Source organism: Anser anser, assembly GCF_964211835.1.
Source record: "Anser anser genome assembly, chromosome: 3".
Taxonomy (NCBI): domain Eukaryota; kingdom Metazoa; phylum Chordata; class Aves; order Anseriformes; family Anatidae; genus Anser; species Anser anser.
In genome coordinates, this window is record NC_139722.1 from 99,637,370 (window position 1) to 99,649,548 (window position 12,179).

Consider the following 12,179-nt stretch of genomic DNA (forward strand, 5'->3'; position numbering starts at 1 on the left):
AACCACTCACCTGATGGCATACTGCATGCCGAGGAGGGACTGAGGTCTTCGAGCACATGGGTGAGAGCTGGGGATAGGAGCAAAAGTGAGTAACACATTCCCAGCTTGACAAGATTTTTCCTTGCCGAAAGGTCTGTGAGTCATCTGATGTAGATATCTACAGAGCTGCTGGAAAAGGCAATATTTCTTTCCCATTTCCCGTAGGTGCAAAGCGGTTGTGCCACCTGCAAGGAAGAAAGAGGTTAAAGAGAAACAGCAAAATTTGCTGGCTATATATTTTTTTTTTCTGCCTCCCTTCATTGCTTTAGATAATCACTTATTTCTGCACAGTTTGCTGCTCCTGGCCCCCATTGGGCTTCTTTGCTGTCCCTGCAATGGCCACAGCCTAGACTGGCTTGCTGCCGTGGTTAGGGGTGAGGCTTCTGCCTTCTGCCACTTCTGCCATGAGATAGACCAGATATTGATCCCATTACTCTGAAGGAAGCAGATCTTAGTTAAAGACAACAGGCCACTGCTTATATGTACTAACAAGGAGAACTGCGTAAATGGTACCTTTTTACAGCACGTGCAGTGCCTGAATCTTTATACAGTTTGATGGGTAACACTCCTATTGTGTCTGCGTGGCCAGAATGTCAGCCTGTGTGTAGCGCTGAGTCTGAAGCCCTGCAGCTCTGTGAACCCCTCTGGGATCCATTTGTTTCCACTCTGGATTGAGAGCAAACGCAGAAGAGCACAGACTGCTGGTTGTGACCTTGATCCACTTTCAGAGCCTCAACACACCTTCTTTCTGTGCTGCGGAAAGTAACTACCGAGGTCTTCACTGATGGGTCTTAGAGACAAGCACTGAGTGAGTCTATCTTGATAGAAATAGCAAGTGTTTATGCAAGGAACATCATTCTTGTAAGGGCTGTGCTTGATCCACAAAAGGACTCTCTTCTGCGGGTTAAAGTCAGCACCCACTGCATCGTACTGATTCTTCTTCTTGAAAAGTTCCCCGGATACCTCCTGTGGAGATTTCAAGTGTGGGCCACAGTGAGGTGGTTACTGACCTGCTGACCTGTCCTGGGGGAGGTGGGAGCGTGTTTGTGTCATGGATACTGCGCTGGTCCATCAAAAACGCAGGCACTTTTCAGAGGGACCATGTTGCTGCTCTGCAGCAAAGCCAGTTGAGAGTTTATTTTTGGAAGGCTGTTAATAAATAAAAGGACATTGAAAATACAGGTCACAGAGTACAGCAGTATCCTCTTCTGCTCTTCTCTGCTGGGCTCAGTGGAGTGACGCTAATCTGTCCTCTTTCCCCTTTCTCTGCAGCCTTCCACTTCAGAACCAGTTTTGCATGCATTCAGGTTGCAGGGAGGTTGTGGGAATCTGGTTTGCTCACCTTGGCAGCTCTGAAGCCTGAGTCCCCATGAGAACCAGAACTGGAGCCTCCTTCTCTGTTTCCTCCCAGAGATTCCTGTTTTCATCTGGAGGGACCAAAGCCATGTAAATATTTTATTTTATTTTATTTTATTTTATTTTATTTTATTTTATTTTATTTTATTTTATTTTATTTTATTTTATTTTATTTTATTTTATTTTATTTTATTTTATTTTATTCTATTTTATTCTATTTTATTTTATTTTATTCTCAGAAAACCTTCCGTGCCCTGAAATTCCCAGTGATAACAAATCCAACCAAGTAGCTCAGTGCTACAAGCCCTGCTGCACACATGGACCTTGAGCACAATGTCAGCCAAGCTGATGACTGCAGCTGTGCTTCAGAGGCTTAGTTTGTTGTTATCAGGGTCCAGCAGGCAAACAGCACCCTGAACTTGGCTGCTGCACAGCTCCGGCTCTAAAATCCTCCTTCTCACTACCTCCAAGTTCAAACAATACAAGCACCATTCTAGTTAGGACTGCAGGTGGATGAAACCCACATGTGGAGGGGACACGAAGTTTGGAAGTAAGTCAGACCATACTTTCTTACATGATCTAATTGCCCTCTGGCAGTGTCCTCTTTGCATTACTGCTGTTCAGCTTTCCCACCTCATCCTCCTGCATCAGTAGCACTGTCCTTCTGTCCCCTCCCCTAGGCACACCATGCCATTGCTACTTATTTGCCGTCATAAATTCATCTGGCTATGCCTCTGGTGGGTTTCCCTTGTCAGGTCACACCAGCTTTCCTCACATATCCTCGATTATCCAAATTACCGTGTGGGGGCTTGCTTTTTTTTCAGGCCTTTGACCAGTCAGTATCCTGGTAATACTCAGACAGATGGGGAAAGGGCACTGTAGAAATAAAAATGGCTCCACTTTGCTCATCTTTCATCTTCTTCCCCACATCTTCTTAGCCTCATCCTGCCGGACTGACCTAAGCAATCCTAAGATCCTCTTGATCTGCCTGTCACTTCTTCCTCTGCATCCCACCCCAAAGGCAGCTGCTGCCCCTCATCTCCCCTGCTGCATGGGCACCTCTCTGGTTGGAAAGAAGTGTCAGGCACTGCTCAGCCCTGTGGCTCACCCATTCCGTGGCTTTTTTTCGACTCTGTAAGCCACTTGAGTCAAAATGGGGATGGTTCTCGTGCAGGGGACAAATGAAAGGGGTGTTTCCGTCTGCTGTTGGATGAAGAGGAGATACCACTGGGGTTGCAGTGGGGTGCTCTGATTTCTGCACTACAGCAGGACAGATCTTTGTGAGGGCTGCCACCCTGATACAAATGGAGAAGAGCGGACTGACTTTTCAGACTGTCTGGATCATTTAGTGGAGAAGTTTTCAATGAAGTTCCTAGAGGAGGGTCTTTTGGGCTCAAAACTGGTTCATCTGGACATCACATGACATTTTATCATGTTATACAGTAACAGAGAGGAGAAAGGGCAATAGAAAGAGAGATTTTTGTTAGTCCCTCTCAGCTGTTATATCAGACTTGGGTAGGGAGGGGTCATGGCAAGAGCCCAAGTGGAGGGAGAGCTTAGGACAAAGGGACAGAGAGAGGGGGAAAGAGAAAGTAATCGTAACCTGCCACAGCAGTGACGGATAGCAAATTCAAGTAGCCAGGCTCATGGTGCAGCCAATTAATCTGCCAGTAGAGATATGAGAACAGCTAATATCTTCTTTTGCCCCAGGGTTTATTTCTCCTTATTTATAACACCATTACAGAGAAAGACACAGCATTTCAGAACTACTGCTTCCTTCATTTCAGAAGCAAGGAATGGTGTGTTGCTCCGCTGAGGAGGAAGGTTCCTGAAGTGAGATGTGAAAAAAATGTTTTTTAGCTTGATTGGAGGAAAAATGTGATTGAAGGAATCTGAAGTAGATGTATTAACTAATTCAAGATAATGATATTGAAAAAGGCACATTCTCCTTGTGATTTTGATAATGATGGAAGTGAATCTATGTCCAGCCCTAATCCTTTAATTCAAAATGTTCTAAATCATCAATTACTAGCAATAGCCTTTTTTTTTTTTATTTTTCCCTGTATTTTTCTGAGGTATCTCCCACTGAGTGGTTTGGATTTTGTTTTGTTTCCTTTTTTCTCTTCACTGCAGAGTGGCCTGTTTGCTGTACATTAAATTTTCAGTGAGAAAATTATGTACTTACACTCATTAAAGAAATTCCATTGTGAGTTTCAGGGTGGTAACCAAGACCCTCTGATTTTTATTTTGAACAGGGAGGAGTCAAAAATATTCCAGATATCCCTCAGTCTCCAGCCAGGATAAAATGCCAGATTAACAATGTACTGTGGATGTTAATGGAGAAGTTGGAGAGTGAAGACAAGCCTTGTGCTCGTTTCTAACACTGTTTGGGCATTTATGAAACACTCTGTGCAAATTTGAATTCCTCTAGGATGTCGTAGCTAGTGCCGTTCTTACTAAAGACTGAGTCTGCTGACCACATGAGGCCATGGGGCAGCTAGACCACCCAGGACTCTTTGTCATTTTCAATCACTTAATTATTTACCAGAGGGTAAATTGTACCATACTAGCATGTAGAATATTCATTCTTCTCTGGACAATCTTATAACTGCCTCTTTAAAGAAATTATACTAGTTTTCAAGTCATTTTTTTGTATTTGATTAGTTTGTGCTGTATAAGAAAATGAGGAGTAATGCTGAATTATAAGAAAAAAGGTTCTGCCAGATGTCTTCTGTGCTATGGAGAGGATGCCTATCTACCCAAATTTTCAAGTGTGTGTCCAGTTTGGGGCTTTCCCTTGGTATTAAGCCTGAAATGTGATTTTTGGAAATGCTGAGCCTCAGAAGTTCTCATAGACTCATGGTGAACTTGAAGACCAGTCACAGCATGTTGGGAAATGAGGTACTCTTTTCTCAACTCTCCAAAGTTATGACATCTGGTATTAACGCTTGAACTTTTAAGTACTTTTCATGAAAGAGTGCAAGAGACCACCCAGCATAGCCACCAGCCCGGTGGTTAGGAAACTCATCTGGTTCTTCTGGTGTGACTCTTTTTCTCTGTTTCTGGTTTTGAGAAGAAATTCAGCCTGAAGCTGGAAGAATTTCATCAAATCCTATTGTGATGAACAGTACTGCATACCAAACATTAACATGAGAAGGGGCATCCAGTTGTAACGACAGCCATGAGATCCATACATTCCTGTTTCTGCCAGGATCACAGAAGTCTTACCAATGGTACTTGAAGTGCCATGACTCTGCCATGAGAGACAGCATGTAAAGGATCTTGCAGTCATATTAAGGCTCAGTAAACTTGCTGGTAGATGTTAGTGACCTGGTTTTTGGGGACAGTTGGTTCTGGAAATCAAGCCACATGTAAAATGGCCAAGTTTGCACAATGAGTCAGCAGTGGAGAGAGAGTAGCGAAGTTAATCCCTGTGGTCTGAGATGTTGCAGTCAGGCTCAACTTCCTCTTTGCATGTGTGCTGCTCCTTGATGGAGGAATGGGGAGAGAAATTAATATTGATGTTACGGTCAAGTGCAGCTTTACAATCTACAGAGCTCTACAGCGGGAGAAACCCAGTGGCACAGACCATTCCCCAGGACCTGTAAGGAACAGTCACACATTATGAAGGAGATGATCTGGCCCGGTCTCTGCGTCGTTCTTCTTTTCTCTGGCTTCCCTCCCTGTAAATCACTCCTGCACACATTTTATGCCTACCCAACACATACGGAAATAATTAAACAGCTTTGGAGAGGAAGTGTTTCCCGTGATAAACCAATTCTCTCTTGGTACTTAAACACTGTGGAAAATTGACTACAAATTGACTCTGACAGGATTAGGGGTCCCCAGTGAGGGATTTTATGGACTCTTGAGAGACACCTGCTGCCTCCCCCTGTGTTTCTGCCTCTTGCACCGTGGTGGCTCAGATGGTTTGCCTGACTGCTTGCCTTTTTGTGTTAAGTGGCAGGAAAGCAGCTTTGCAAAGCAGAGTAATCATTGTGCCAGTCTGCAGGACTCACTGCCCCACAGCCAGTGCTGAGCAAATTTCAGCAGCTGCATTGCTGGCCATGCCGATGCAAGGTGAGGTGCTAGCCAGTGTTGCTGGTCAAAAACACTGCTTTTGCAGTCTAATTAAAAATATGCCATTGACTTGGGCTTCCTACACTAGTAGCAGTGACAGAACTTCTTTTACTTTTCTTTTTTTTTTATTTCTTTTCTAGGTCATGGTATTAGGAACCTGTAAGGAACAATACAAGAAAACTTGAGACTATGGAGAGAAAAGCTAAATTCATAGAATGGTTTGGGTTGGAAGGGAACTTAAAGATCAGCTAGTCCTACCCCTTGCCATAGATGCCTGCTGCTAGATCAGGTTGCCCAAAGCCCCATCCAACCTGGTCTTAAACACTTTCAGGGAAGGAGCATCAACAACTCCCCTGGGCAACCTATTCAAGTCCTTCACAACCCTCATAGTGAAGAATTTCTTCCAAATATCTAGTCTAATCCTACCCTTTTTTAATTTAAGACCATTACACCTTGTATTGTCACTACAGACCTTGATAAAGAGTCCCTCTCCCTATCTTTTGTTTACTTAAAGGGTTGGCCCCCTTTAGGTACTGCAAGGCTGCTATAAGGTCTCCTCAGAGCCTTCTTTTCTCCAGACTGAACAACTTTGGGTGTGGCCATCAGACTAATTCCTTATCTACCAAATGGTCCACGCTTCAAATCGATCTCTCTCCAATTCGGAGATCAGGATGTCACGTGGGATTGTGTCAAAGGCCTTACAGATGTCCAGGTAGATGACATTGGTTGGTTTTCCTTTGTCGACTGGTGCAATCACTCCATCATAGAAGGCCACCAGGTTGGTCAGGCACGATTTGCCCTTGGTGAAGCCATGCTGGCTGTCCTGGATCACCTCTTTGTCTTCCATGTACTTTGACATTACTTCCATGAGGATCTTTTCCATGATCTTGCCAGGGACAGAGGTGAGGCTCACTGGTCTGTAGTTCCCCAGGTCCTTCTTTCTAACCTTGTTAAAAATGTGAGTGATGTTTCCCTTTTCCCAGTCACCAGGGACTTCACCTGACTGCCAGGACTTTTCCCATACGATGGAGAGAGGCTTGGCAACTCCATCAGCCAGCTCCCTCAGGACCCTGGGATGCAGTCATCAGGCCCCATGGACTTGTACCTGTTCAGTGTCATCGGGTGGTCTTGAACCTGCTCTTTGCTTACAGTGGGAGGGACTTTGCTCCCCCAGTCCCTTCCTACAGGTTCAGGGACTTGACAGACGTGGGAAGCCTGAGTGCCAGTGGAGACTGAGGCAAAGAAGTTGTTGAGCACCTCAGCCTTCTCCATGGCTGTTGTTACCAGTTCCCCCTTCTCATTTATCAGAAGGGGGTACACTCTCCTTGGCCTTTCCTTTCTGGCCAATGTACCTACAGAATCCCTTCTTGTTATTCTTTGCGTCCCTTGCCGAGTTCAGTTCCATCTGTGCCTTGGCTTTCCTGATCCCATCCCTGAACATCTGCAGGGATGCACATCTGTTCTCTTCCCAGGACACCTGTCCCTGGTTCCACTGCCTGTGCATTTGTTTCTTAACACTGCATTTTGACCTTGCTCAGCCACACTGTTTTCCCGCCTTCCCTGTTTGATTTCTTACACAAGGGGATGGAAAGTTCTCGCACTCTAAATGTCCTTAAAGAGTTGCCAGCTCTGATCACTGTCCCTGAGGACAATGTTCCAGGGGATCTCATCTACTAGGTCTTTAAACAGCTGTAAGTTCTCTTTTCAGAAGTTCAGGGCCCTGACTTTGCTCTTTGCCAGGCCCATATTCCTCGAGATCACAAACTTAACCAGGGCATGGTCACTGCAGCCCAGACTGCCTCCAGTCTTCACCTCTTTAATGAGTTCATCTGCATTGGTGAGCTCCAGGTCCAGTAACGCTTCTCCTCTGGTTTGTTTGTCAGGGATCAGGAAGTTATCCTCGACTCATTCCAGGAGTCTCCTGGGTTGCTCCCAGCCTGCTGGGTGGCTTTTCCAGCAGACATGCAGGTGGTTGAAGGACCCCATCAGGATGAGAGCATTCAAACATGACGCTTCTTGTAGTTGAAGCAAGGAGGCCTCATCAAACAGTACCCCTTGATCAGGTGGCCTGTAGTAGGCCCCAACCACAAGGTGTCCTGTATGGGTCTTGTCCTTAACATTTATCCACAAGCTCTGAACCTGTCCGTGGCTGTTTCTCAGAGGCAGCTCTTCTCAATCAATCCATTCTCTAATACGGAGGGCAACACCCCTGTCCCTCCTTCCCTGCCTATCTCTTCAGAAAAGCTTGTAGTCCTCTATTCTAGTGTTCCAGTTTGTGATTTGAGGCCGTGTTTTATGTAATTGTGCTTCAGGCTTCTCTAACTATCAGTACTAGATTTTTTTTATTATTTTTTTCCCCCTTCTCTCCTCAAACACTGAACTCTCCTAAAGCATAGTCCCACTGCTTGTGTTGGATGCATCTACTTTATGTTTTCAGCAGAAGGACAGGCTGTAACAAAATTCATTAAACTATGTTATAAAATGGTTCATTCCCATGGTAGTCTTGAGTTCATAAAACCAAGCAAGAACTGGAAGGCAGTGACAAGTATGCAGAGTTTAACAGCAGCCACATGAATCCACTAATCACTAGCCATATGGGTTTGATAGGGATCTAAAGGCTTGTCACCAGTCCATGTCACAGCTGTGGTGAGCCAAGGTTTTTTAGGTTAGTAGTTCTGGAAAAAACTGGGTTGCCCTACCCTGATTGTAGCATCTCAGTGTTGCTGTGTATGACAATGAGGAACTATGAGGACAATAAGGAGCCCGAAGCATCTACAACTTGCATTGGTACTTATGATCCTACTTGTTGTGGACTCGTTGTGATCCTGAAGACTGAAAACCTGCTGGGACACCAGGCTGTTTTATACTGGGAGAGAAAAAAAAACAATAAAACGCCTCAGTGGTGGCTATCTCAAACCAAGCTCTCTCTGAGACTTGTGCAGCTGAAGAGGTGTATGAGTTCGGGGTTCTGGATGCTGTCATGGCCCCATGGGCTGTGGGAGGAAGGTGAGTGTTTTGGGGGGAGTGAAGTTGTATAGCCCAGAGGGCTGTTGCATGGGGGTGGGGGGAACGTTTCTTTCCTGAAGTCCATTTGTGTCTAGTGAGGGAAACCAGGCCTGGCAACATGGACCTACTGGTGCTGGCCCTACTCTAAAACATCTTCTACTCACACTATAATTTCTAAAGGTTTAAGACATGATACTGTTATGTGTAACTGGACACATGGCTCATGTAGCAGCACAAAGTCTTGTAGTGCTGGGGGAGAAAAACCACATCCGTAAAGGCTTTACCTGTTGAGCTTGTATTTTTGATGTTTAGTGTAAACTACTGGGGCATGTTCAGCCAACTCCGAACCTTTTGTTTTTTTTTCAGGTGTCCCAAACTAACACATTTGAGCACACTGTGAATGAAACTGTTTATGTGTGCCAAACAGATTTTGTTCTGCTTTGCTTGCTCAATAATGCTTCTGTCTTGTTCTATTAGCAAACCAAAGTCACCTTGGGTGGAGACAACCCAGTATGTTCAGGATTGGAGTTGACAAATCTGCCAGGTTTTCCTGAGATTGGTTATTGCTTGGTTTTAAAGTTTGTTTGAGAGAGAAGTAAATAATAATTAAAAAAAGCTCTCCTTATTAACCAGAGACTTTTGCTCCTGCCTGTGAGAGCTGAAGAAGCTGATAAGGAGAAGCCCTTAGTAGAGTTTCTCTGAAGGTCCCAAGTTTGTAGTTACTCCACAATCCAAACTTGATTTAAACATAATAATAATAACAATAATAATAATGTATAACAATAACAATATATATAATAATAACAAAAATATAATAATAAATATATCCTGCACGTTTAATTCACTCCTGCAGGTGGAGAGGACTAAACCTGGTGTTTAGGTCTTGTGGCTTTGTTTGCTGATGTCCAACTGGGCATCAAATGTAGTGTTACCTTGACTGGGATCCTGTTTCCATCACTGGTGGATTTCCTGGGGTCTGATGAGTGTTGATCTTGCACTGCCTTTTGTTTGATGAAAGCTACATATTACTTCTCCCCTTCCTTCTCTTCGATACAGCTTTTTCTATGGAAGCTGCAAGGGGTTAGCATTTCTGAGAACATCTGGCTTGGTTTGAAATATTAATGGGTTCAAGACTAACTATGGCAAACATGAAATGTGTTCAAAACCAAATAATGAAAATGTGCAGGAGTTGAAAATAAGGGAATAATAAAGATAAAAATCGTATCAATTGTGCTGTTGGGTGCTAGTGGGAGGTGGTATATGAGGGCCTTTTCTAACTCTGGGACCTCATTTGCTGCCTAGGTCCCAGCAGAAGTACATTGTGCTCTCTACTGAGGATCTGGAACTGCCAAGACATCGCCTCTGGACTGTGTATGACAAGGAGGAGTGAAACTGGCTTTGAATTAACTGGAATATACATCAGAGTGCCTTAAAGCTTTTGTCAAGTCTTGTATCCCATTAGTCCCTGTTGAAGAGGAAGCTTTAAAGACAAAGGAATTGTTAATGCTCTTGGGGAAAGAGGAGAAAACTACTTCAGGTAAGGTTAGATATTTTGAAATAAATGAAATGGTGCTTGCAACCCTCCATCCCTTCTGGCATCTCCTGGAGGTTTTCTGTGAACGGGTTTCTGGGACTGAACCCTTCTGCATGGAGGGGGAAGCTACTGGTGTCATTCCTGTGTATGAAGAGGGGAGGCCTTGAGAGCTGAGATGAGTTTGCGGTGCATATAAAGGAGTGTTAGTGGATCTGTATGTGGTTTAGCAGCAACAAAACCAAAAAGTGAAAATTCAGACAAGAACCAAAAACCTAGGGTCTGGTTTAGAGAGAACGGCTTTTCATGGCAAAATTCAAAAGCTCAGCCCTCGTGAGAAGATCAGAGATGGAGGGGAAGTCTGGGAATGGAGATGTGTGGTATATGGGGAGGAAGAGGTGAGGAAAAGGCAGAACATGTAGCTGGAAGCCAAATTCAACAGACTTAAAGTGGGTGTTGGTCACAAAGAGATAAGAGAGAAATCAGCCACGGGGATGAGGTGCCATGGAAATTGTGGATGTTTTATCTCATTCTCAAATCACGAGTACCTGCCTAGCCTGAGGATGAATTTTAGCCTAATCTCTCTTTAGAGATCAAAGCTGGTGTGTCTGTCAGTGAATTCTGAGAATTTGTTGTAGGCTTGAGGTAAATGCCATAAACTGATAGCACAGCTGGATTATTACAGTCTGTTATTTCATAATAAGGTGTCAAATTCCCTCTGCCGTTGGAGTGGGATAGCCATTCTTACTCTAAAATCTGATTCATGCTGGCAGGATGTTTATGTGCCACTGAATGTGATGTCTTTGACAGGAGAATATGCTACTGTGTTTTTTAAATCTGAGTGCCCTTTGTTTCTGCAGGATAATACCATTTGTACTGACACTAAATGAAGCTTTAGGGAGTTCAATTGATTCTTCTGATAATCTGATAGGAATTACAAGCTTGTGACATCATGGTCAGATTTCTAATTAGAACAACACAGATTTTTGAGACTGTTTTGCATCTTAAAGTCCATGTCTCTGGAGGATAGGAGGAGGAAGATTTGGAGCCCAAGTATTTGGATCAATTCATCATATAGTTCATGCTTCTCCTTCTAAAGGAGAAATGGGAAAACTGAAAGCATTTTAACACTTGCAAAGTACTTACTTTTGTTTTCTTTGAAACTGAATGTTTACTACATTTTAGAAGGATCAATGTTTCTCCAATAAAACCTCAGTTTGGGGGCTTTGTAAACCCTTCATTTAGCTGGGGATCGATTTCTGTTTTAATAGGCTTATCTGAGAAAATTATTAACCTGTTGGTTTGGGTAGGAGCGGGAATATCTATGTCTTGAGAATGGAAAAATCAGATTTTTGAACAGCTTTATTTCCAATTGTCACTTTAGTTGCTGGAAAATTCTACAAATTTTTCTCATGGCTTTTTGAAAAGTAGAACTGTTGCTTTGGAAAGAGCCTGATAAGAAGGAAATTTGTCTTGGCACATATTGCTTCTGACTCTGTAGTGCTGAAAAGTTATTTTGCAAGATTTTGCCTTTCACAAAACTGGAATGAAATATAGTCAAAGCACAGATATGTTTTGCTCTCAGAATGGGGTTACTTGAATTCTAACTTTTTTTTTTTCCCTCCGTATTTAATCAGAAAAGAGATAATAAAGAACAACTCGGAGTACATCAAAATCTGTTACATTGCACAGTCTGGAATAAGCATAAACAAGAAGGCAATTAAAGTCTGGTAGCCCTCGCTTCTTAAAAGGAGCTTGGCAGGAAAGCTTATTTAGATAGAGAACGTGGGGCTTGTGGTGTTGAATTCAAATGACTTCAGTGGCACCTGTAATGATCAGCTTCAGTAAGAGTAGTAAGCTTGGGCAATGCCCTTCTGGTTATGTCCCTCAGGACAGCAGCTGCAGGGTTGATCAAGGTCACATGAAGTCTGTGAGTGGATTTGAACAGAAAGCATCTCGTGTCTTCTGAAAAGCTGGCTGCTCTTCACACAGGACTCCAAGAAGAGACAGGACACATAGCTGAGAAGTAAGCCCTGGAGAAAGGGTCTGCATGCATCAGGCTCTGGGTTTAGATAAAATACCCTCCTCCTTTTGTTGAAATCCCCTTGCTTGGACTGGGCTTTCATCAGCAAGGAAACTGCCAGCCATAAGTCTCATGTAACCCAAA